The 26,100-nt window shown below is 37.2% G+C and overlaps 1 protein-coding gene across 1 annotated transcript in view; it reads right to left on the bottom strand.

Annotated features, from left to right (window-relative positions):
* LOC139777198 (uncharacterized) overlaps positions 1–8,889 on the bottom strand; it is a 119,660-nt gene extending 110,771 nt beyond the window's left edge. The window contains exons 1-2 of the mRNA XM_071714495.1: positions 8,589–8,889; positions 8,386–8,442 (exon numbers count right to left, since the gene is read on the bottom strand). The gene's annotated coding sequence lies outside the window, so the exon portion shown is untranslated. The remainder of the gene's footprint in view (positions 1–8,385; positions 8,443–8,588) is intronic.
* Positions 8,890–26,100: the final 17,211 nt, after the last annotated feature.

The raw sequence follows: 26,100 nt of genomic DNA, 5'->3' as shown, positions 1-26,100 counted from the left end.
AGAGTATTTGAAAGTATAAGAAGCTTGAAAGCAAGCGTTGCTCGGTTTTTTCAAGAAATTCCTGGATAATAATTTTAACATTATCTACGTACAACAACTTTTTCTTTATCTGTCGGCAAATAACATTGACTGGTGTCCTTTATCCATATATATAAAGACAAATGTCCTGACTGACTGACTGACTGACTCATCAACGCCCAGTCCGAAACCCTGAACCTAGGAACATGAAATTCGGGTAGTGTATTCCTCTCATGACGTAAGCACCCACTAAGAAGGGATTTTTAGAAATTCGATCCCTAACGGGATGAAAAGGGGTAAAACATGTTTCACGGATACCGTAGCGAAGCACGGGTGTATCAAGCTAGTATTAAATAATGCAGATAATATAATATCGCAGTTATTATATCATATATCGCATCAGTCACCCAGTGACTGATTTCATTAAATATCAAGACGCTATTAGAATTAGGACGTGTCAGTACAATGGGAAATAATAATTTATCCACGGGGACGTAAATCAATCCTCGCAAGAATGGCTGCATTTAGCAGGGAAAAATTGAATAGCATCCGCGTAACAATCGAACCTGATTCAGTGGAAATCCAGAGGTATATATCAATCACCACATCCAATTGCCACTCAACTGCTGTCCCTGCTGAATGCGTCCAATGTGACATATCAGTTCTGTTTCCCCATTCATTTAATCTGGAAATGGGTCGAATATGCCCGCTCATGTAATTTTACGAGTAGATGTATGTACTGCGCTATTCTATACACGTTAAGCGCAGTAATGGAATTTATTTAATAAATGAAAAATAGGACTGCAGAATAAAACGCGGAGTTTTCCCGAGGACATTAATGATGTAGCAGAGATCTTTTTACGTTACCTTTGTGAGATCGCACATTCTATTTCACGCGAGGAAAGACATATTTCTAGACGGTAAAATTACGTGCTTCGGCCCGTGTATACTCCCATAAATACCTAATATCGCGGTACGTAGCTTGTTCACTTCCGCTAACGATTCCCGCCCTCGTCCCTTCTGCGGAACCGAAGCACCTCGAACTACATCCTTCAGCGTCTCGGTATCTATAGGAAAGGTCCCGTTAGTATCGTCCGCCGTCTTTGTATCGCACGTACGTAACTCACGAGTCGATACTCCAGTGGCCCAGGAATTTCGGAATTTCGTGATCCAGCGCGAGCCTGCATATTTCATTGCGGCCGTGAGTGCACAACGTATCGCTAAAATATTACCTACTAAACGTCCCTCGCGAGGGAGAATGGCGAGCAGCATCTTACAAAGGAAAATAAACAAGGCGGTAAAGAAATATAAAATATTGAGTGTTGATCCAATTAAAAGTCCAATTACACCGCTTTAATTAATTATCAAATTTTGGGGTGTTCTTTATGCGGCTTAAACTCAATCAGACACCTTTTTTAAAGTATCGTGCATCTTAGGGCCAGTAAATGGACAGTGAATGGACTAGCGCATATATAGTTGCGAAAGCGATACCGTTCCCGGTCAATCATTTTATGCGTTTAAATGCATAATATCCGAGATGAGCGCGCCATGTAGAATGCAGCGACGTGTGCAAACATTCAAAGATTCGCCAGTGCTAATTAAGATTAATGAGTTGTCCAAGAAATCGAGACCAAGTCCCCGCGCGGTAATTAACAGTCTATTTCACCTTCCTATAGACGGTTTGCCCGAACTATACTCGCACGAAAACGTTCTGAAAGTTTCTCTCCCCTTTCAGCCTCATCCTCGACGCATCATCTCAGGGCGAGGCACTTATTACGGAAAGAGTCTTCTCCCGTTTCTCTTCCTCCTCCGCCTTACTTCTCTACTCGCCTCCTCGCTTACATCTTTCTAACTCGAACGCTTCTATTTGCGAGACGTTGTTCAAAACCAGAGTTATAATATGTGCATATTGTCGTTATTGCAGATTTTAGATCTGCTCAAAAGAAGAAAATCCCTTGCTTTGATATCGGAGGATCCGATACCATTATCAGTTTTTATGTTATACGATTAAGAACTGGAAAAGATTTTTAATGATAATATATTGTTTTTTACTTCGTTTTACCCCGTTATATCTATTTAACGGTAATATAAATTATAAATTTATTTCAATATTATCATCTACATGCATGCATACTAAAATTAGCGTAAACATCTAGTTATAAAATGTAAATTATAATAAATTGGAAAAGTTGCCTCACAATCATCATACAATATTTTAATAGTATAATCTGTGGAAATTAATTAAAAATAAAAAATTTATTATACATATAATTTTACTATAAAAATTTAAAAATGTCGAGATTGCAATTGTTTCCGAATTATAAGCAATTAAAGTTAATCAATAGCATCGCATAGAACTTGCGCACTTTAAGCTAACTGATTCATTATTGACTTTTATAATTCAGATAATATTGATTTTTGCTGCTTAACTAATTTTATCGTTTAATGTAGATATTGCACATACCATATTAATCAATTGATAAGTCGATTACTAACACAGTAATTATTACATGTAAATTATTTAATCTTGCTTTTAATAAAGATTTTTTCTTCGAGCAGAATTAATCGTTATTTGGCAACGCTGAATTCATAAAATAAAACAAAACATATGCGATAATAATCCGCTTTTCGAAATTAGTTTGAGTTACCAGAAACGGAATATATTTGGAAAGTGCATATTTATTTTATATTATACTAACAATAAATATTTCGTGATTGCAACGAGCTAATTGATACATGACGATACCCAATATCACTGATCAACTTTAATTGCTTATAACTCGAAAACTATTGCAATTTCGACATTTTTATTCAAAAATATTCAAAAATTTTCCTTTGCTTTAATTAAATACAATTTTTCCAAATTATACTGTTAAAATGTTGTACAGTGGTTGTCGGACCCTGTATGTTTTCTACATAACAGAAAACACACACACACATACAGGGTAGAAATTTCTTTTACAACTATCTATTTGTAGGCAATTTCAGAGCTCGGAGCTCGTTACACGAAATTTGCATACGTTTACTTAAGTCAGGCGCTACACATTATTCATTTTTCTCCCTTTGTCTACTTATCGTTTAAAAACCGCAAAGAGTAATTTTTTTTTAACCGCAGCGAAGAAAAGTATAAATTAGCCGATCGATAAAATACGTGCTTCTGACCGTCGAAACTTTTAACCGCATTGCTCGCATGTCGCATGCACCCACGCAGATAATTAGTTTACTGTCCCGCACTGCGTGCAAAGGGTTTCTAAACAAAGTTTAGTTTAGATATGATTTAACAACTGACTCGACTCGGCTAGATAATTTATATTACTGCATATAATGCCAATCGTTACGGCGCATCTGCGCGGTATACGACAAGCGTCACAATGCAACAATTAATCTCGCTCTCCCCCTCCCCTCTCTCTTTCGCCGAAATGCAGTGTTTTCGCTATGACGGTCAACTGCAACGTTTGATAACAGCGTTCAGAAACAATCGGGACGGCATAAGGGTCGTTAATGGAACACGACGTGCGAGATCCGCTATTAGATAGGCGCACATTAGCGACAGCGAAACAATTAAACTACCCATAGTGACATTAATCGTCTATCACGAATTTACGTGACATAGAAAATTGTGTAATTATGTTATCTTCCGCAATATTGTTTGCAAATGTCGCCCGTTAAACCTGTTGTTATCTTCACTGTATATTGGTAATCTTTGTCTCTGTTTACGATAATTACGATAACAGCATAATTTGTCTCGGAAATCCATTTCACAATTGATTAAAGTTCGAGCAAATGTAAATTTGTGTTTCTCGAAATTTTACAACATTTAAATCTTTATCTATTATCTATTATTGTGTAAAAATTACGAAAATTTCACTATTTTATATATATTACTACAGCTTTAATTTATTAATTGATATCTATATATTCTGTATTAATGAAAAACAATCAATTTAGTCCATAAGCTAATCGTAAATCGAGGCTTATTATCGAGTGCATCAGCAGAGTCATTAATTAGCCTATTGTTGTGGGTATTGGTTAACCGGGCTACTTCGATTTATTGATATTTTTTTTACTGATGATATGTGAACGCGTGCAAATAGCGCAGCAATTATCACCTATGGCATATTAATATCTCGAATTATGCGGTTTCATGTCCAATTAAGCGTTTCTAAAAACCACTTAGTGGATTCTGCGTCTGTGATCGTTCACAACAAATGCAACCGAAGAGTCATCGGTGTTATTGAATTCTACATTATTGCTCTACATAATTAACACAATCAAAATTAATTTCAAAGATTACAATATAAATTTCTTTGTGTAACGATAATATGCTGCGAATAAAGTTTGTTGAACGTCGATTTCAACCGAAACGTCAACCAAAGAGTTCTCTCAGAACAGATATGACTATATGACCTGAATACATTTATATCAAAATCGTGTATTTTTGACGCAAGTTAAATCGTAAAAAGCAACAATCTACACAAAACGCCGAATTCTGATAACAATTGCTTCACACGTAGCGCCGGTCCGCGCACGTTCAGAGAATACAATACGATAATCTAAACTGTGCCGGACGTATAAAAGCGGATTGATTAAAATGCAAACGTGTGTGACATATCTTGAAAGAATCTCCGACAGTTATTTTTATTGCCAAGAAATTATATGGGATAATATCTTTATCAAAAACATTAGCGTTTCCTGAAATATATAAAATTACGAGTGACGCAAAATGCGTTCTTATCGCGCGATGATAATAAATGCGTTCCATGATATAGTCTTATGAAATTGTTCTCTGAGCCTGCAGCTTCCGATAGTTAATTATCTTGTTCGACGATAAGTTTAATAAATGGAGATTGTACTCCGGATAGAATGCGCAATAAAATCAAGCTGAAAAATATTTCTCTCCCTGTAACCCGAGAAAGTAGTTTGCTTCTACGTCTGAACTTCCTCTCTTTTTCTGTCGATGATATACAACCATATACTTATTAATTTTACGACGGCAATTCTCAACTTTTACTTAACCCGATTCTATTTCCATCGTCTAAGGTTACTCGTATCATCGAACGGGTTTCTGACTCGATTCCATGCAACAGAGAGCATATCACCTTGCGAAGCGAAGGGATGAAGAGAGATAAATTGAGAAGAATGACTTTAAGATTCATCGGCAATAAAATAAGGCTAGATCTAATGAGAAATCTTTTACAAAAGTTAAATTGACTTATCGAAGGAATCGCGACGAAAGTGTATCGAATTTAATTCCACGCGAAATGCTGCTGACAGACGCAAATTTAGTATTCTCGCGTCCTTCGTTCAAGACAACGCTAATACGATATTTCAATATTTCGTTAGACTCCGTAGCTTTTAACGTTAACGCATGTCGGAGAGCATAATTGCGAATGATAATTGTGCTTCGTTCAATTTTGTTTGCAAGCTGCATTCCCGAAAATAATTTTGCATATTATACCTCCGAGCTAAAAGTACTCGTGCAATCGAGATCGCGTGCAATTACAATCACATTTGGCTTCGGGCGAGCGTGGAATGAAATATCGCCGATGAAGATGGCAAAATAAAAACGAGATAAAAACGTTTATGTACAATATTATCTTGTACACATCACATCATCGTTGTCACGATATCGCGACGACCGTAAAATATCGCGTTTCAATTTATTCGCACAAACGAAAGGAATAATTATTTATAAATATATGTGCTAAATACATTTTCATATTTCAACATTATAATTAACGGAATACGATGTTATTATTCAATTTTTGTTGAGTGCCTTAAAAGTAGCACGCTAAAAATACATTGTTAAATAATATATTTAATTATTTTAATGCTACGTGAAAATTATTTAAATACGAATCTATTGTTACCTCGAGTTATCAGAATCCAGGACGCAACTCGATGGGTGTTCAATGATGTATGATGAGGATGAAGCGAAATTGGTTTCGTAATATTTTATTTTAAATAGATCGAAACAATGAAATAATAAAAGGTACTTAATGCCGAAAATAGAGAGAAAAAGAGATGAAAAAAGAAAATAATGCGCATATAAAAACAATACGATGAGAAAAGTGGGAAATAAGATTTTCATTACTACACGATCGGAATATATGATGAGAACGTCGCGACATAATGTACACGACGCATTAGAATGCATGCTACAGATTTACGTCAGGATAAACTTATAAGAACTTGAAAAGAATATTCACAGAGATTATAATTAAGTTTGAAATATTAATTTTTTATGTAATATAATAGGTATATAAATGTATTTTACATTCGAGGACGCGTTCATATGTTATTATCCCTCCAAGGAAAAACGATAAAATGTAAAAACAATGTCAGTTGACTACGTATAGAGTGTACAATGACGACTGAGAAATAATAACTCCCAATTGCGTAAATTGTAAATGAGCGCGAATAGCTTGTCAGCGAATTATGGATTACTTTCTGCTATTTGCATATGAATCGCATTACCGTTGAACTCGATTTAATTGTGGTAACGAGCACGTATAAAGCAGCCTATGCTCTGAGAGATATTACGATTGCGTCATATGCGATTTAATTTGAACGACACGACACCGTTCTCATTATCAGTTCACGGTAGAATCAAAGAGATAATTAAATTTTAGTGATAATTAACGCACGCAACATTTGCTCGAAATATCGGAAAGCAATTACGAATCGATAGTAAATAAGAAAATGAAAATGAATGATTAGATGTCTATAATATTATTTTGTCTGTCGCACACAGCACACGAATCTTTGAGCACTAAAAATAAAGAACGAAGAAACATACAACATTCTTTTAAAAGCGAGTGAAAAGAAAACTTAAAAGAACCTTTTTGGTTTTTGCTATATTACAGATGAGAGTCATTAATTAATTTCATTTTTAAAATATAACAATAATGCACAATAAAATACATATTTGTATACTATATATTTACATATATAATTATAAACAATATAATTATTTCTATAAACTTACCCGCGCGGCACGTATGTACATACACCAATTTACGTTTGAATTATCGATGTTAGCCTTCCACAAATATCAAATAATACTTCCCGCAAACCAGAAATCAAGCCAGAAATTCGTATAAATTAATTCGTTTGTTATGATATACGTTCGCTGCATTTCGAGATAAATAGGCGGTAGCCGTTCTGTGGCGATCGCAACAACGTTTCTCGCGCGATCGACGTCACTACGGTTTCGGCGCACGTAGACGTATAGGATAGCGTACAATCCGGGGAAATCGGATGGCAGCCGATACGTAAACGAATCCCTGAAAGATCATGCCCGAGCGTGATCCCGGAAAATGTCTCGGGCGGCGTCGCGATATATTGGATCGGAGCTTGATTCGCGGGGCGCAAGCGACCTTCTCCCACGTGTTTTCTCCTTTTTTATCAGATTTATACGGCGTGAATGTGCGGGGTGGTGGCTCTCGCGCAGGTATAATGTAGTTCGAGAATAGGGAAAAGAGAGGGCGAGGGAGGAGAATGCCAGGAAGAACGCGATGATGGGCGATAAAGCACAAACTCCCTCGGGCAACGGGATTGCTTATCATAGTCGTCATCGATCGTTCGTCTCCGTTCGCGGAGAGGGATAAACCCCGGGGTCCCGACAGATAGGGCATTCCGTCGGATAAAACATGGGAATGTCGTCCTCGCGAATAACCGCGCGGAGTCGATATTGCGAGTTGAATCGATATCTCATCGCGACTAGCAGCGAAAGTTACTTGCCCCTTTAACTTGATTTGGAATATTTCTCAGACAGCACAATGTCCAAAATCGGGACATAAGATGTCTTGAAAATGTCATTAAGACATCTTCAAGACGTCTTATTGTCCCGATTTTGGACATTGTACTGTCTGGATTAGTCCTTAATTAATTGGGCACTCGATTTTATCTCGAAATTATCTTCTGTGTCTTCTTAAATAAATATTTTAGGTAATTTATACTCATTATATGCATCATCCCGTATCAAGAAAAATACCGAGTAAGGCTCAAAATAATAATTTCATATCTCGAAAATGATTTAACGGCCGTATTCTGATTAATCAAAGATTGCAATTACTCCCATGAAACCTGACGATTATATCAAAGTATCGACTGTTGCGAAACACTCCGCAATACGTGGGATAATTATCGGAGTTATCGGATCTATCAAATATCTTTTCGAATAAAAAAGAGAAAGAGAGGAAAAGGGAGGGAGAGGAAGAGAGGCGTTATACATATCGGTATTCTCGCGCCGTTAACCCGAATATACACGTTTACATTTTTGTTACATATATACCCGCAATACAATTCTCTCACGCAGATCCATAACCTCAATGGAACGAAAAAAAAAAAAAACACGCGACTCACCGATACGACGCGCAGCGGCGGAGTTGCGGCTACGTCGACATCGCGCCGTCGGTCTCTCTGTAAAACAGAGAAATACAACGTGAAATTACAATAGCGCCCACAGCAATCAGCGTCCGGAGGAATAATTCGCGCGTAAAGTAATCAAGTAAATAATTAGTTCCCGCAGAAGTGGCAAATGAAATAAAAAGTAATAATTTACTCACCCTTTGGTTGCTCCGCCGTCGCCCGATGCCTCCCAGGCCCCCTCCTCCTCTCAGCTAGCTTGCTTCGCGCGCGCGCGCGCACACACAGACACAACACTCGATTAATTACGATTGCGCGTACTAATTGTCGCTCCCGATTTTAATCGCGCGCGGCGCGAACTTTACGATTCGAACGCGAAGACGCCGGTTAAAGGCTGCGTTCCGAAACTTCACTCGAGTGCACACCAACGCCGTTCTATCTTGGTTACTTACTAAAAATTGAACAAGGACAGAACGACGGCATTACGACGCTGGTGTGCACCCGAGTGAAGTTTCCGAACGCAACCGAAGTGTATATAGCGAGCGCGAGCTACACTTGCACTCAACTTCGCTCTTTCTCTCTTCCCTATAGCGGCCGCGGGCGGCCAGCCAATCGCCCGCCAATCGAGGAAGAAAGCGCAGCAAGATTTGTGGAAGAAAGAGCAAGAGCAGCTAACTTCGAAACGGCAACTTTCGTTCGCCGCGGTGCATCGCGACGGAATCAAAGTTAATCCCACCGAAACGCGATCGCAAAGGCAAACGTGAAGAAACACGAAAACACGAAAAGCTCGATCGGCTCGAGTCGCGAGTCTCGCAAGGCGCGATTGGCACGAGGGATCTCGAGCGGCGGGGAAAGGGGGAAGGTTCTGAAAATCGCCAGCGACGCGCAAGCGTGCGAGTAAAATTCACGTTACGCAATTTACAAGTATATAGAAGAGGATTAAAAATGCGTAATTACGGCAGTTAATTTTGTATTAATTAAACGCGTCTCACGGCACCGTTTTGAAGTTAATCCGCTTTACGTTCCGGTTACGACCAAAAAAAATTCGAAAATGACGTTGGCGTTCTAATGCCGCGCGACGCAGGGCGATTAACAAAGTCGAGTTGATAACCGTGTTAAAATGATGGCGGTCGGAAATTCAGCGTCGCTCACGCGCGATATGTTTTAATGCAACGAAATACGCGTGACAATTAACGTATGATCGATACATCACGGTTTGTCGCTATCACTCGAATCATTCTACCCGACGATTCATGTATTCCTCCTTCGATCCGAAAGCAGCGAGCAAATTGATTCAAATCGACGAAAAATGCCAAGTTTGATGTGAATTCAAGTTAAAAGAGTCATTGTCGCTCGCGTGTAATTATCGCAATAAAACAATTTATACATTCCTCGCAGCTCCGAAATTCCGCGAAGCTAAAAAACACGCGAGATAGAGGTGCTCGCGTCGACAAACGCCTCTAAGTACACCCGTTGATCGCGATAACTAATTAAACTGCGGGAGATTGCGGTAGGTAATCGCTCATGGGAAACGATCGCGTTTCGATGCGGCACGCGCCGCTATCCGCCGACTCGAAGCAGGTGCCTTGGCGCGGGGACGACACAAGAGACGAACCGTGCGAGATGGCAATCGTGAATTGTCCGAAGCATTAGTCCATTCGCCAGGTCGATTGAGCATTTTTATCGAGGTTGATGGCTTAAGTTAATTTTTTTATGTTTTTTGGGTCGTAGAACAAGAATCTGTAAATAGTTTTTTCGTAAGTCGATGCAATAAAAAGTTATTAACAATTTATTTGTTTAAATTTCCCTAGCGATCAAACTATACATCCTATAAAAAAATGAACTAGAGAAAATTTGTTCCTCTTTTCACGACGAACAAAATAGCGTTTGAATTTTTCCAAAATCTTCATTATTGACGGAAATATGTCAATTTTTAGGTAATTACTGCCTACGCGTCGCGGAGTACCCTAGGCGTGCGCGCTCGCGCACAATTGTATCGTTAAAACAATTGAAACTCTGAACTTCTCTGAACTTGCAAAAACGCGCCTACTCGTGGAAGTCTAGTACACCTCGCGTATGGTTGCTGATCGTAGGTGAATATTTTAGTCTGTATTTTAATTACCTAAAAATTGACATATTTCCGTCAATAATGAAGATTTTGGAAAAATTCAAACGCCATTTTGTTCGTTGTGAAAAGAGGAACAAATTTTCTCTAGTTTATTTTTTTATAGAATGTATAGTTTGATCGCTAGGGCAATTTAAACAAATAAATTGTTAATAACTTTTTATTGCATCGACTTACGAAAAAACTATTTACAGATTCTTGTTCTACGACCCAAAAAACATAAAAAAAATTAACTTAAGCCATCAACCTCGATAAAAATGCTCAATCGACCTGGCGAATGGACTATGTAACAGTAATTAAAATTTACTATTAAAAGTAATACACATTTATATATATACCAAGTATTGTAGATGCAAATTCTTTCGTCAATTCAAGTTTAAATATAACATTTCTAAATCACTCTCTCAATCGAGCCGTTATCTCGAACGTAAATAATTATTTACGTAAGTCGATGAAGCAAAGCGTAAAATGTGCGGCTCGTTTACCATTCGTAAAGTGTTATATTTATTATATTTATATTTTTTTTTTACTCTGGATCCTTTACCCCAAATTTAAATTTAAAAAATTATTACACTCACCATTACGATGCGCAGCAGCGGAGTTGTAGCACAACTACATTTTTTTTTTAACGTGTGGAAAATCTACTATTGGGATCCCGAGCCTAGGCTCGGTTTATCCAATAGCCGCTCTGGTGAAGAGGGGAAAACCCCCTCGCCCTCCTGGGAGAGGAACGAGGGGAGTGCCGGATTTTTACCGACTAAAAACCACACGAGTGTCCAACGCTGCGTCGTTATGGGAGGCGCCTGGGAACATTTGAGAACTGCATCCAGGTCGCCCCCCGACGCTTAGCCCAGACTGGGCTTCCTTCTGCGAGCTACTTAGGCTCGAAGACTCTCAGAAGTCGGCATAGCGTATGCGGCGAGGTGTGGACACCACCCACCCCGCCGCCCTCTCCCGTTGTTGTGGGAGGTATAGGTTCGGCACCCGGAGTCCCAGCCGGAGTGCCGAACCTTCCGTCCTCCAGACCCCCCCTTGTCGGAGGGAGAAGTCTGGAGGTGCAGCACGTCTCTTGCCGCTTCTTAGTGTTGCGGCAGTTCTCCCGATTTATGGTAGGGAGATCGGCAGGGTCAAGACAGTTTTGGGAGGGACCCGCCGTGGGACGTTCCCCTCGGCGAATCCGCTCCGCATCTTCTTTGAGGGCCATAACCTGACCACAGTAGGTTAGGAAGGCCCTCCACTTATCCGCCCTCCCGACGATTGCCGCCACAACCGCCGGGAGGGATAGAACCGTTGCCAACTATACTTATGAGGACACGGCGCTGTTCTGCCCACGCTGGACAGTCCTCCAGCGTGTGCTGCGCCGTGTCCTCCTCCGCGTCACAATGGTGGCATTTGGCGGTGGCCTCCTTCCCAATTCGACGCAGGTACTTCCCGAAACAACCATGTCCGGTCAGCACCTGCGTCGAATGATATGAAATTCCGAGACCCCGACTGCCCAGCCAATCTGCCAGGCAGGGTCGGATGGCCTCGACGGTCCTTAATCCCCATTCTGGGGCGGCAAGGTATTCTTCTTGCCACCTAGCACAACTACGTTGATCTATAAAATACAAATATATTCAGATTACAACATCTAATGTTATATTATTATATTTTAAAATACAATTATTGTAATATATGCACTAAATTTTTCATTTATTATTTAAGTAGATATTTAACAGACATTTAAAGATATCCGAAAAGAAATTTTTTCTTAACCATAAACTTTTCTAAAATATTACCCTCGGAGAACACACAGGGTCAATTTGACCCTTACCTCGAGTTTTTTCTTGATTCTACTACATTTCAAGAATATACACGTAAATTTTTAACCAGAAATATTAAAAATAAAAAAAATAAAATTACGTTTTTTTCAAAAAAAAATGATTTTTTTTGAATTTTTTTAAATATGTAAATAATTCCAATGGCACTTTTTATTTATATCAATTGATTTAACAATGTTCCAAGTACATCTGGAAATTTTTTCAAGCTGATTGCACTCTTCAATTTAAAATGGTGGACGATTAAAGTGTGTGTAGGGTCAGATTGACCCAGAGTGTTCTCCGTGAATGAAAAAATAGGTGTGTTCTCCGAGGGTTAATGAGTAAAAGTATAAATCTTTCTTATATACAAATAATCAAAAGAAATGTACATGTTAAAAGTCTTATAAAAATATTGCATTAATTATTTTAATGGAAAAAGTATTATCTCTTGAATAATAAAGAATATTTCATATGCATCGTATTACACAATGTAAAAATATTAATATCCGAATGTTCAATAATTAATTTTGCTACGTATAATATGTAACAAGTAAATAATAAATTATACTCACCCTTTGGTTGCTTCGCCGTCGCCAGAAGCTTCCCCGAGCCTTCTCCTCCTCTCATGTTTCTCCATTGCTGATTTTTTGTAGCACAACATTCACTATAACGAAAAACACATAAACATTATAATTACAAGAAACTGCGATTACTCGGCATTTTGCAAATGGTAGCGGATAAACTTCGAACGAGCGTTTCAACATATTACGACTCGAAATCGATCCGTTTCCTAGCCGTGACGGTTTTGTTAATGACCGAAAAATTCATAAATAGAATTGGCAATTTTACTGCGAGATAGCGAGACTGCGATATAGTGCGAAATGAATTAGTGGCTAATAAAATCGCGATAAAATACTTGAAAATATACAACGCCGAACTTCAACATTATATGTGCGATATATAATTTGAACGCGTAAATCGCGGAATTACCAAGCAAATTGTATTAACGTCGGCAGAAAGAGTGAAAGCAAAAATGTATTCTAATCTCCGGCCGTTGTAAAAAAAAAAAAAAAAAAAAAAACGTCGCCCGTAAGGCTGGGGCTACACTATGCGCGTTTTCGCGAATCGGATTCGCGAATTGTGCATTTGTATACCATGTGTGCTTAGCACGAATGGCACACAAATGCACGATTCGCGAATCCGATTCGCGAAAACGCGCATAGTGTAGTTCAAACATAAGTATCGCGACGAAACGAAATGATTAGTCCATTCGCCAGGTCAATTGAGCATTTTTATCGAGGTTGATGGCTTAAGTTAATTTTTTTTATGTTTTTTAGGTCGTAGAACAAGAATCTGTAAATAGTTTTTTCGTAAGTCGATGCAATAAAAAGTTATTAACAATTTATTTGTTTAAATTGCCCTAGCGATCAAACTATACATTCTATAAAAAAATAAACTACAGAAAATTTGTTCCTCTTTTCACAACGAACAAAATGGCGTTTGAATTTTCCCAAAATCTTCATTATTGACGGAAATATGTCAATTTTTAGGTAATTAAAATACAGACTAAAATATTCACCTACGATCAGCAACCATACGCGAGGTGTACTAGACTTCCACGAGTAGGCGCGTTTTTGCAAGTTCAGAGAAGTTCAGAGTTTCAATTGTTTTAACGATACAATTGTGCGCGAGCGCGCACGCCTAGGGTACTCCGCGACGCGTAGGCAGTAATTACCTAAAAATTGACATATTTCCGTCAATAATGAAGATTTTGGAAAAATTCAAACGCTATTTTGTTCGTCGTGAAAAGAGGAACAAATTTTCTCTAGTTCATTTTTTTATAGGATGTATAGTTTGATCGCTAGGGAAATTTAAACAAATAAATTGTTAATAACTTTTTATTGCATCGACTTACGAAAAAACTATTTACAGATTCTTGTTCTACGACCCAAAAAAACATTTAAAAAAATTAACTTAAGCCATCAACCTCGATAAAAATGCTTAATCGACCTGGCGAATGGATTATACACGCGAATTATTTAACTTTTTTTTAAGTAATAATTTGAATAAATTGATTTATTACTCTGTTTAAAAAATCATTGAATCTATTATTTAAAGACTAAAGTTTATCTTTTTTATTCGAAAAGCAACTTTTATATTTTAATAATCTACTGAACTTAGAATAAAGTTTTTTACGTAAATAATCATTCTCTTCTCGAGTCTCCGAAAAAAATGTTACGAGATTCAAAAGATCATTTACTGAAGTGCGAAAAACAAAACTCGAGCAGCGTCTCAAGACGAACTTTATTTGGAGTGCCTCAATTGAATTTCAATCGCAATTGTGATGTAACGAGATTAAATTGATTATCAAAATTTATTAAACTATATTATCAAAGTGTATTAAACTACATTATTTAAGAGATAAAAGAGGAACTTGGTTTTGTGTGTGTTCATTATTATTAATAAAATGAAATATAAGGAGATAAATTTTTTAGAAAAAATGTCTCTCTTTTGAAGAGAATACATATGTATTAAATTATATCAATTTTTTAAACTATATAGAACAGAGTGTGGAATTCTTCTAAATAAATTATAATATATAGTATGTGTTCTTTTGTTCACTCAAACGTGATACGCAAATGTTATTATAGTACTTTTTACATTGAAATATTTGAAACAAATTGCAATTCGAATTTTCCTTGTTGCATTTATTTATATCTATTTTCGCAGGTAATATATACTATTTTTCTATTCATCTACATTTACCGTGCTTTCCGCTAAAATCTTATATATTAAAACTGTATATTTAACTCTCAGCATATCCAAATGCTTTAATGGATTGTACGAGTAAAAGTGGCAATATTTTCAACAAAAGTAAGAAACACAAAATATTTGGTTTAACATGAGACAAAGATATTAGTTTTAATATAAAAACAAATATACATATATCTGACATTTCGTGCGAATATGATGTCACGTATAACGTATAACGTATTTTATTTTTACTCATAAATTTTGTACTTTGAAACTTTACGAGTAAACATCAATAGTATTTTCGGTAATCATGAAATGTGTTGTTTTATATAAATTGCTTATTATATACAAATCTTTACGAAGAAACGATATTATATTTTTATATGTTCGCCGCTAAGCGTTTTCAAGCGGAGTTATCAAACTCTTGATGCGTTCCCATATTCTGTTTTAATCCATTTCATTTATCTATGCATTTCGTATCGCTGCAACAAATATTTGATTCCATGTTAGCATGGTAGGTGGTAAAACCAACGAACGGCAGATTATCATTATTTTAGCAGAAATATTAAATATTTCGTACGTACAGCTCGCTGAATTTGAAGAAAAAAGAAGAACGACCTGATGAAGCTCCGATACATTGTACATTTAATTACGTGACATTACCAAACTTTTTAATAAAAATTTACATAAAATAGTCATGTGTGTCAACAAAATATACCGAAACGTATACGCGAAATATATCTGACAAAAACAGTAAAAAGCCAAATGCGTTGAGTGGATTTCGAAGTATCGAAACGCTTAGCCAAATCATTCCCATATTTTTCCAATCGTTCCCATTCGTTTTTGCTCTATACGCGATTTCAATATTCCAGACGCGATTTCGTGCTCACGCAACGATAGTATAAAATGCGAAAAGTTCTCTCATCCTCTCGTGTTTATAAATTTTCATTCCATCGTCCGGCGGCTGTTTTTAACGAAAAACTTCTTTTGTGATTGACGTGTAACGCGCTCTCTATACCAAATTGATGCGCTTTAAATTGTTATAAAGGCATCTTTTTACATATCACGCTGCGCTTAACTAAGTCGCAATTATAACCTTTCCGCTTCTGAATTATGAAACGCCCCACCGGGCCGCCGAATAAAAACGCTGAATAATTTTCTGTCTGCCGCAGTAGCTTACTAAGCATAATTTTCACAGTATATGTACACGCACAGAGAAATGCAGTTGCTCGGTCATTTCTTACACTTTTCCACCATATCTTTGTTGAAATTACCATTTCTACGTCACCACGTTTTTTCATAGTCCCGAACTCGTCTTTCATAACGCACACGGACGACGTAATATAATTTCCGCGACATAAACGCAAGTCAGCGAATTACCTACAAGTTTCAGCACTCCAAGGGGCTAACGTTTACCTTATGCTCATTCTTTAAATCTAAAAGCACGCGGGATTATTTTAAAATATATCGTGCATTGTCTTGCTGAAACGGAAAATATATCTTAACGTCGGTCGAGATAAATTATATTACGTACTGTGATGAAAGTTTACGCGTTATATTTCTATGATAATACCGTTGCGAGAAGCAATCTCTGTTATCATTTAAGAAGGATCTTTTATCTTTCTTTCCATGTCACGGCAATTTTATTTTTACAAAAATAAATTTGCCTTTGATCGATTTAATCTCGTTAAACTAATCTCTTGAAGAGCTCTTGAATCGGTCACGTCTATTACCCTTATCTTGACATTAATTAAAAAGAGATAATGAAATACTAATCGCATAATTCTCTCTTGATTATGCGCATCAATCTACATCACATTTTGCGTCATACTCCGAGTAAGTAGACCGATATGCGCGATAATATGAACAATAGAAAACTCGTAGCTTTTATACAGTTCTGTTTTTAAAGACCGCTTTGTTGTTTTATATTTCGAGGATATTTTTGACGGTAATGCATATTTACTTGGAATATATGAACTATTCAGCGTACCATTAGCGCATTATTTTCTCGTAATAATAACCATTTATTTTGCAAATAATCCAAATCACAGAATAGTATACGCGTATATATCTCGGTCGAATTTATCAACCATTATGGGCAATGTATTATTATTTTAATAGTGCATTTGATAATTTAATCTGCCACTTTTTTAAAATAAACAGTCTCTATACGTGCCTCGTAGTTCCTATCGATTTATTCAGGGACGCAAGATATCAAGGTAGGGGATTGCTGTTATTTTCCTCTCTTTCTTTTTCTTATTGTCAAACATTTGCTATCCACCCCGACTGCACGAAGATTGGCTCCTCATCGGCAACCTATGTGCTATGTTCTCTACAGAAGCTGTAACAAAATTGAAAGTGGTAAAGTGACAAGTTTCCCCGATAACGAAAATGAAAAGGCGAAATCGGGATGTTCCGGCGCGAGGAAATTTTCCCAACTTTTCTTCCTCTCGCGTACGCTGTAAAATTTAATTTATTACTAATTATTATTATTTAATTAAAGTATTGAATAATAATGTGCATGTAGACGACAAATTTACTACGAGTAACAAGTTTATTTGGAGGATCGTGAATTTTATTCATCCTTATTGCCCTGCAAGTAACCCAGCAAAAGTAAGATAATTGAATCTTGTTCTGTATAACCAACTAACATTGCGAAGTTAAATTACAAAACGTCGTAATTACGGCTTTATAGCATCATAAGTCTTGAGGCAAAGCGACGAAAGCGGTGTTAAGATAAAAGGAAAAGCAGAAAAGTTCTGCAATAATTACTATTAATGCTCTCTGTCCAATATACCGTTTTCCGTCGCCGCAATCTATTCGCGAGCACAACTAATTACGTCACCGTTAATTTGCAGCGCGCATTGCCGCCAGCGACTACATTGCGACATAATGGTACTTATTGTTAGACTAACAAAAACAGAATAATAGATTTATTGAAAAAATATTATAATATATCTACATATTCGTAAATTATTCGCCAATATACACATAAGAAATCATCAAAAAAACATATTGAGAGCAAGCATAATTGTCTGCAGATGCGGAGTTTTTTATATTAAAATATGTCACATGTAAGAAATATAAAAAATCAGTATTTTTTAAAACATTTCTTGAATATCTTAATATATAGGCTTATTGAATTAATATAGTAAGTAAAAGAAGAAAAAAAAATATCATTAACATAAAGATATTAGCGCAAGGTATTAATAAATAGTACCTATTAGTCTATCACATGCAGTTAATTTCCCACACACACACACAAAACGTTAAAAAAATTCGATTACAAACTTTTTATCCGCAAAATTCCTTTCGAGCACCACTGTGCGGCGAGTCGATATTTCAAATTAATTGAAAGCGCTTCCCGGTTGGCACCTATAGAGCTATCGTGGGCTATCGTGTGCTATCGTGTCGACAATCCGCCAATTTATCCATCTCATCGAAAAGGTACGACTTCGTGCTTAAGTCGGGATGCGCTGATGAATATCAGGTTTAGATAGTTATTAATCAAGCGAGGCGACGTCGCAATATCGATGTAGGTATCGATTAAACCCCTTCGGACGATAAAGTGTCAATTAGACTTCCGTACCTCAAATATTTCTTATTAACGATCGACACTTTGTCTTTCGATCAGCTCCATTGCCTACGGTTTCAAATTAACTGCAAATTAGTTCACTGAGATAAACCGTTTTCTCAGTGAACATTTTTAAGATATTTATCTTTATATAGAAAAATGGAATTTTAACTCTAAATTAATTTAATTTAATTATTCAAAGGTAATTTACGTTACTGCGCTTACGTTATAAAAATTACATAGAATTAAAAAAAAATATATATATATATACATATATTGCTACTACACTGGTTTTTTAATTGTTCTACATTTCGTAGATTGTTTGAATTTTTGTGAAAATAGTTAAAATGGACTTTGATAAATTATACAGTAAATTGAGTTTACACCTTTCTCGCGCGTGCTTAATTTAAACAGAATAAATGTGAAATTATATTATAGTATTCTCTTGAAATTTGTATCGTAATTGGATATATGGTAAGACTAATCGTAAGCATTCCGCTTAAGCCCTTCGCATTATCATAGTAATATCGCCGCAGGTACCAACGTCAGTTATCAACTCGTGGTTGTATTTACTGAGAGTCCCTATATATGCCTGTAAGGCCTGGCTAAATTATGTATTCGACAATACGTTAATGTCTGTCGCGTAGCGTATTGAAAATTCGCCCTTAAATTTTATGCTAATGAGCGGTGAGCAATATTAACATGTCCGTAATACCTATGTTAGCGCGCATTATGCATATCTGGAGAAAATATACACCACAAGCTCTTAATCATTGCACCAATTAATTCAGGGCACGCGGTGCACCAGTTAGCGTCGCTGGCTTCCTGTTTAAACTGTCTATCTCCTGTTAAGATGAGATCTAATATCCTTCTCGTATACGTCGTCCCTCGACCGGAACAGAATATGACATCAATCACTCTAGAATTATTAAATTTTACATTCAAATTTTCACGCGCGCGCTAAGCTACAGGGGCTGTCCGTAATTAACGGTAATATTAGGTTATCGCCGGATCATTACGTATATTGCGAGAACGGGATGCGTCCGTTATTCTATTAATTAGTCCAGGAGGTATAATGCACCGTATAACAGAATCTCCAGGTTTCGTATATATGCTCTATTTCCTGTTCAGCAAAAATCTCGTATATATGTATATACATATATTGACCATCAAGCAGGTTGCCATGTATAATAATATCCACACTTGGCATTCGTCCGAATTGGACAAAGACCAATCAGGATCTTTGAAAGACAAATTAAATTTATGCACTTGGATATTTATTTTTTATTTCTCTCTCTCTCTCTTTCTCTCTCTTTAATTATAAAAAATTTATGGAAATCGAAAAGTGAGAGAAATGACCCTTGGAGAACGCTGGAAACCTCATTAAACAACCATCTCTTTCCCACAAACAACCAGGTAAATGTTCGGGCTTTTTATTCGTTTTTCCGAATCGTTAAACGAACGACTGGAATAGATAAATTGGTATGTTTTTAGAACTACCATGTGTTTACCTCTTATAAAAACGCAAAAACATGTTTTCGTTTACTCGTACAATTATGCGCAAAAATAATCTTGTTGAATAGTGAATCTATGCCAAAAAATCATTTTTAATATTTAGCAAATAAATATTATGCATTTTTTAAGATTAATAATTTTTTTAGATTAATCAAAAACGTCAGTATATGTATATAGAGCAGAAATCATAGATTAATCCATAAACGCAAATGGCCGTAAATAACCATGCAACAGCCAATAATTATATTTTTTTATCGTACACGCGAGACCGTCGGGCACGAGACTGCTAAGCGAATTTTTCGCGTCGCATTCGGCTGGTCACTGACCAGGTACAGCAGATAAATTGGTAGATTCGCGAATCACGGTTCGTGTAGAATGGAGAGATTCTCGTGGGACATTCGTAGGAGGGTTGGTCGGTAGGGACCGACAATACACGCAGAGGAGCGGCAGGACCGAAAAGAAAAGTGGACATACCCCCGTAAATTCCAGCATTTTTACCGTCGACCTATGTACGCGCCCCCGTCATTCGATTCATCCAGCATCGTACCTTTTTCCCCGCGACCAACGGTATTCTTCACTTTTGGATTCGACCCGCTTCGATGCCCTCGAAGGCGCTGCCGGGTAAAATGTACTACATGTTGTACCTACAATACGTACGACGGGAATAATGTTAGAACGAGAAAATTCATCGTCGAATCAATACGCCAGCAAAAACGTAAAAGCAAGAGTGGTATTAATTTTTTATTTATAATAATAACGGTTTTATTGTATACGTAACACGAAATGCCATTTTAAATATTTTTTTTCTTCTTTCCGTATTATGCAAACACATATGTGAAAATTGTACATCCAATATTTTTGACGAAGTTTGCGGAATAATAATTAAAACTCCCGACATATTTTCCGCACTTAATTTTCTTTAATTACGAACAAATAATTAAATATTGATAAACTTGCTGTTACAGAATTGTAAGGTAGATTTTGCGCGAATTGTTACATATTATATTATCCTGCACGTTAATGTTTGACCGTATAATACCTTAACGATTTAAATGTTTCGGAAATTTAAAAAAACCAATGTTAAAAAATTACATATTTATACGGTTTATACAAAGCGCTAATTCTTTAAATGAAACATGTTAAAATAAATTGCACTAATTTATATATCGCCCTGCGGCAAATGTCATTACGTTACTCACACGTTCGTTGCATGCGCCAAGGGAGATATTAATTTGAAACTGACAAAATTGCATCGTTCAGTACGAGTTCCTTCCTCCATTGATTCATTTGGCGAATCTATTCAATAAAATACACTGATTTTTTGATGGAACGCGATAAAAGCGATGTGAGCGTTTCGGCGCGGTTTTAATTGTTTATATTTCAAACATACATCCTCCTATATGCAAACACGTCGACGGTACCGTCCAAATTTACACGTTTTTGTTACTGTTAATTGAACGTTCCATTCAGTTCTCATTCATTAAACTTGAAACGAGTCGATTAATATAAAAAATATCTGAAACGGCGTAATGCAGTATAGCACGATTGCAGCTTACACTATCGATCTTTAACCTTTTCGAATTTCCATGGCTCTTTTGGCAAAATTTTAATTAGCAAATGGCAGCAATCAAATTTCAAAAATTTCACAAAATTTCCCAGCGCAAATTCCCAATACGTATTAAGTATGATTTCGGGAACGTATCCTCTTCTCCAATTTAAACTTACCACTATTTTTATGTAATAAGTTTGCAAGTATATTATATATAAAATATTCGATGACAATAATTGATTATGCGCGCGACCAGTTCTCTCTTGGCCTGTAATTAATTTACACTAAATTAAGAAGTAAATTAAAAAAGTTATTATTGCTTCAGAAATCCACGTTTCTTCTAAATTATTTCTCGAAAAACATCTTGTATCTTGTAGTTTAACTCGTTGAAGGGTTATTATTATGTCAATTGGCGGAAGAGAAAATTTTTTGCCGAAATTAGATGTGCTTTTAAGAGTAGACTTCGTATACTTATAACTTTAGAATTTATCGGGTGCTCTTAAAGATAAGAAACTGCATCGTGTATTGGCTCTTAAGATCAAACGCGCTCGTTCTTGATGCTATAAATTTAACATCTTCCATTTTGGATTATCTCTTATACGAGGCATAGAAACATTATCGTTCATTCTTTCACTTATTCTAAATATTCGGAAATACGCATTCTAATATCGTAATTCAATCTCGACGAATGTGACGCGTTCGGAGACGATCGATGACTTCTTATCACAAAATTCAACGCGGCAAGTGCCAGCGGGAATCTCGGAAATTCTTGCGAAACTTTCGGCATTTAGCGCGATTTAAGTTCACCGCGAATCGTGTAACTGACGAAGGAATTAATGATCCTTTTGGAGGCCGGCGAGAATATATCATCTCAATTCGTCGTCAGCGAGCATGAAAATTCATCCGTGAAAAGTTTTCCTGCTTCATCTCATCGAACGATGGAAAAAAAAAGAGAAAGGTGGCCAAGGAAGACGACGAGAGGTATGCGTCGGATTTAATCTCGCGTGTTCGTTCGTGAGCCCGTAACGATAAATTTATCATCCTCGGGTAGAACGAGACACGCCGCGCAGCCAACCTGTATAAATGCAAATCACGATCGCGGAATGTTTTACCGTTTCTATCTTTTCGGCTCCGTGGTTTGGAGCGAGTTTAATTGTAGTCCGTAAATGTACAATTGTCTTTCTCTCTCTCTCTCTATTTCCTTTTAGAGCAGTCTCTTAATTATTGTAATAAGATTCACCTTCATCGAACTTCCACTTCGCGCTTCGTTGCACCAAGTTATAAACCCTTTTCAACGAAGTGTATATATTTAGGAGTAAATTGCAGTTAACGGGGGATAACAGCGTCTTTGACACGCGTGAGGTGTCTGTGATCGCACAAAATGTTTTAGAACTTATTACTCTGCTCGTTTCTTTTCAAATCTTTATACTTACCAAAAAAGAGAGAAAAAAACATACGTATATCGTTACACCTTGCATAAATGCAGTTCGCGAGAATAGCGGGAAAAAGCCTCGCAATTTAAGAAGTTATTTATGCAAATGCCATTTTGCGATTCCAGTTGCCAAACTTATCTTCGCTCTAAACTACTTAAGCGTTGATCCTATTACTCCAATAAGCGAAGACTGCCAGTAAGGCGGCGTGGTTGTAAAGTACTTCTGAGGCTAATCAGTTACTGCCTCGGTAAAATGGTAATAGGGTAAATCGTAGCGAGGTATAAGTAAATCGTCCAATTATTGATCACTTCAAGGTATCCAGTCCCTTCGTTACAAAATGATTTATGAAGGTTTCATTAAAACGGCAGTCATAATTATAATCCTTTCCAGACACGGCGAAAATGAATAATTTATATACATATTAGTCTCCATTTCTCTTGTGAAAAGTTTGTAAATCACTCAAATTATACCTCACGTTTAACAATGACACGGCAATGTACAGTCGTTTTTGAAAATTTATCACACCGTGGAGGAATAATACGCGTTTATTTATGCAGCAATATATGTTAAGAGCAAAAGTTTATATAAATCTCATAAATACAAGTGGCCAATAACTATGCAGGAACCAATGCGATTTAGAGTGGTTCTTATCGAGGTGAGCCCCACGATGGCAGCTGGAGAGATTGATTTTATCCGGCAGCCACTTTCCAGTCTGTGGCTTTTGTCCTCGCTTTTCCCACGTCGTATTTGCACCGTCGTGTCTCCGGCGTGATACATCGTCATTTAATAAGAAATGGAAATTTCAACAATTGAATTATCGTCTCCGGTAGGATTTCCATTTAGCTTCCGTCGAGTAGTTAGACGACATTAAAATGAATTGTCCGGCAAACAATGGGTTCATACGCCCCAACAAATTTGCTTTTGATTGTTAAGCATTCCTAGTACTATCCTCGTCCAGAAGCGTCAATACTTGAACGATGCGGCAACTGGCTCAAAGTACAGCGCGGTTAACCGACGTCAACGTCGAAATGTTAACAGTTTCTATTTGCACGGACAGCGCAACGGATCACTCCGCTCATCATTTAGATACGCCCTGTGCATGTTATTAAGCTTAATCCTCCACCCAGAGGATTCCGCTTTTAATGGATCAACCGTGAATGGCAGATTTTTTGACGAGATTAAAATCAATCTCTCTCCAATAAAAACGTTAAATAGATTTGTAGCTAAAGAATCCTGTTATTTAAATTCTGCTGAACCTGCTTATGTGTGTAAGATAAAGAAAAGAATGAGATTTTTTTTTGTTATCTCTTTGAACTTCGAAAATTTAATTTATTAAATAACAACAGTTGTCATAATTTTAAAAATTATTTCTATAATATTTCACTCTACTATTTGTTACATTATTCGCGAAAGTTGCCTGCCTACGCAGTTAAAAATTAATTGGAATATCTCTCCGACTATTTTTTCGATCGGTATACAGAATGATACATCTTATGAGTCATAAGTTATGACTGCATATAATTACTGTAATACGATAAACAAAACGAAGGAAAGATGGATGGAAAATACGATAGCCCTTAGAGCGAGCAAACGAATGCGCGAACACGCTGGATGCCGGAAGGGGCTCGAGTCGATTTTTGTTAGAGCAGCTCGACGATCTTCCTCTTCCAGCGATTTGACTTTCAAATTTCCTCCACCGCGGAAAAATGTACTCTTCACCGCGCCGTTCCTGCTGCTCGAGAGCATCTTCGAAGGAGTACTACCTTACCGTTCACCGTCGTCGCAACCGTCTCTCGCGTTAGGCAAGCGGGCATAAAAATGATCGCTGCGACGGGAACCGTCGGTTGCACGGAGATTGATTTGCAACACTCGGTTCAGAGCGGAAAATCGCCATCATCTCCTCTCTTCCGGGTAACCGAGAGATAGAATCACATTTTTGAATATGGCTCGCGCTTCATCTCGCTGTTTTAACCGCAAATTATATCTATTCGATATAATATATGAGGTACTATGAGATATAAACTCAACTAAGATTTATAAACTCAAAGATATAAATCCCATCGCGAGTTTAACCAAATGTGGAATTGAAAAATCTGAAATGTAAAATTCGATATCTAATCTGAGAGAGTTCTTCAATTAATAAAAGTTATATTCATAAAGTTTATATTCATCCACACTCTTTTGATATAGCAGTTATAAATTTTTTATGACAAATATACGGTTGGACAATTTAATAAAAACACATTGCAATCAAGAAAAAAGAGATAAGAGATAGAGAGATAAATTCCAGGGAAAATATAGTACGGAAGTTTTTTCACTACTTCTGAATAGTCCATATCGTAAGCAAGCGCGTACTCTGATTGCGAGAGCGGAAGTCGCGCACGAGAGCGAGCGGGGACAGTGCGGGTAAATATTGATTGAAACGGCCGAAAGGACAATCTATATGCATGGGGTGCGTTCGTACGTACCGCGTGACGCGAAGGTATGATTTGGGGGGGAAAAAAAATAGAGAAGAGGAGAGAGCATTCAGATGTTGTTCCGCGATTCGATAAAGGACAACCTATCGTTCTCCATCGAGGCATAACTTTAGTTTACCGTTTTCCGACTCCGCGTGATTAACTGCGATCGAGGAGAGTGTGCGATTCCGGCACCTGCAGTCACGCGACGGCCGCATACTTACGGCAAAATGGCGTAAAACGCGCGCGGATTATATGCAGCATTCGCGGTGGAAGAATGACTCGGTGGGGCGAGACTAATCGACGATAAAGTGCCGCGATCAACAGTTACAAGGGAGAATTCGAATGGAATGCATGCAATCGACCTGGCGCGCGTTGCAGTTTCCGTCGGCCGCCGCGCCACTTCATATCTAGAATTTCAAATACCCGTGAATTTCGTTTCTAAAGGTGCAAATTTATCCCTCAACCGCGGGATATAGACGCGGCTCTGAATAGCAACTCGCAGGT

The sequence above is a fragment of the Temnothorax nylanderi genome, unplaced genomic scaffold (genome assembly GCF_030848795.1).
Source record: "Temnothorax nylanderi isolate EJ_2023f unplaced genomic scaffold, tnyl_v1.0 TNYL_tig0006_pilon, whole genome shotgun sequence".
Taxonomy (NCBI): domain Eukaryota; kingdom Metazoa; phylum Arthropoda; class Insecta; order Hymenoptera; family Formicidae; genus Temnothorax; species Temnothorax nylanderi.
This window is presented reverse-complemented; position numbering and strand designations above follow the sequence as displayed.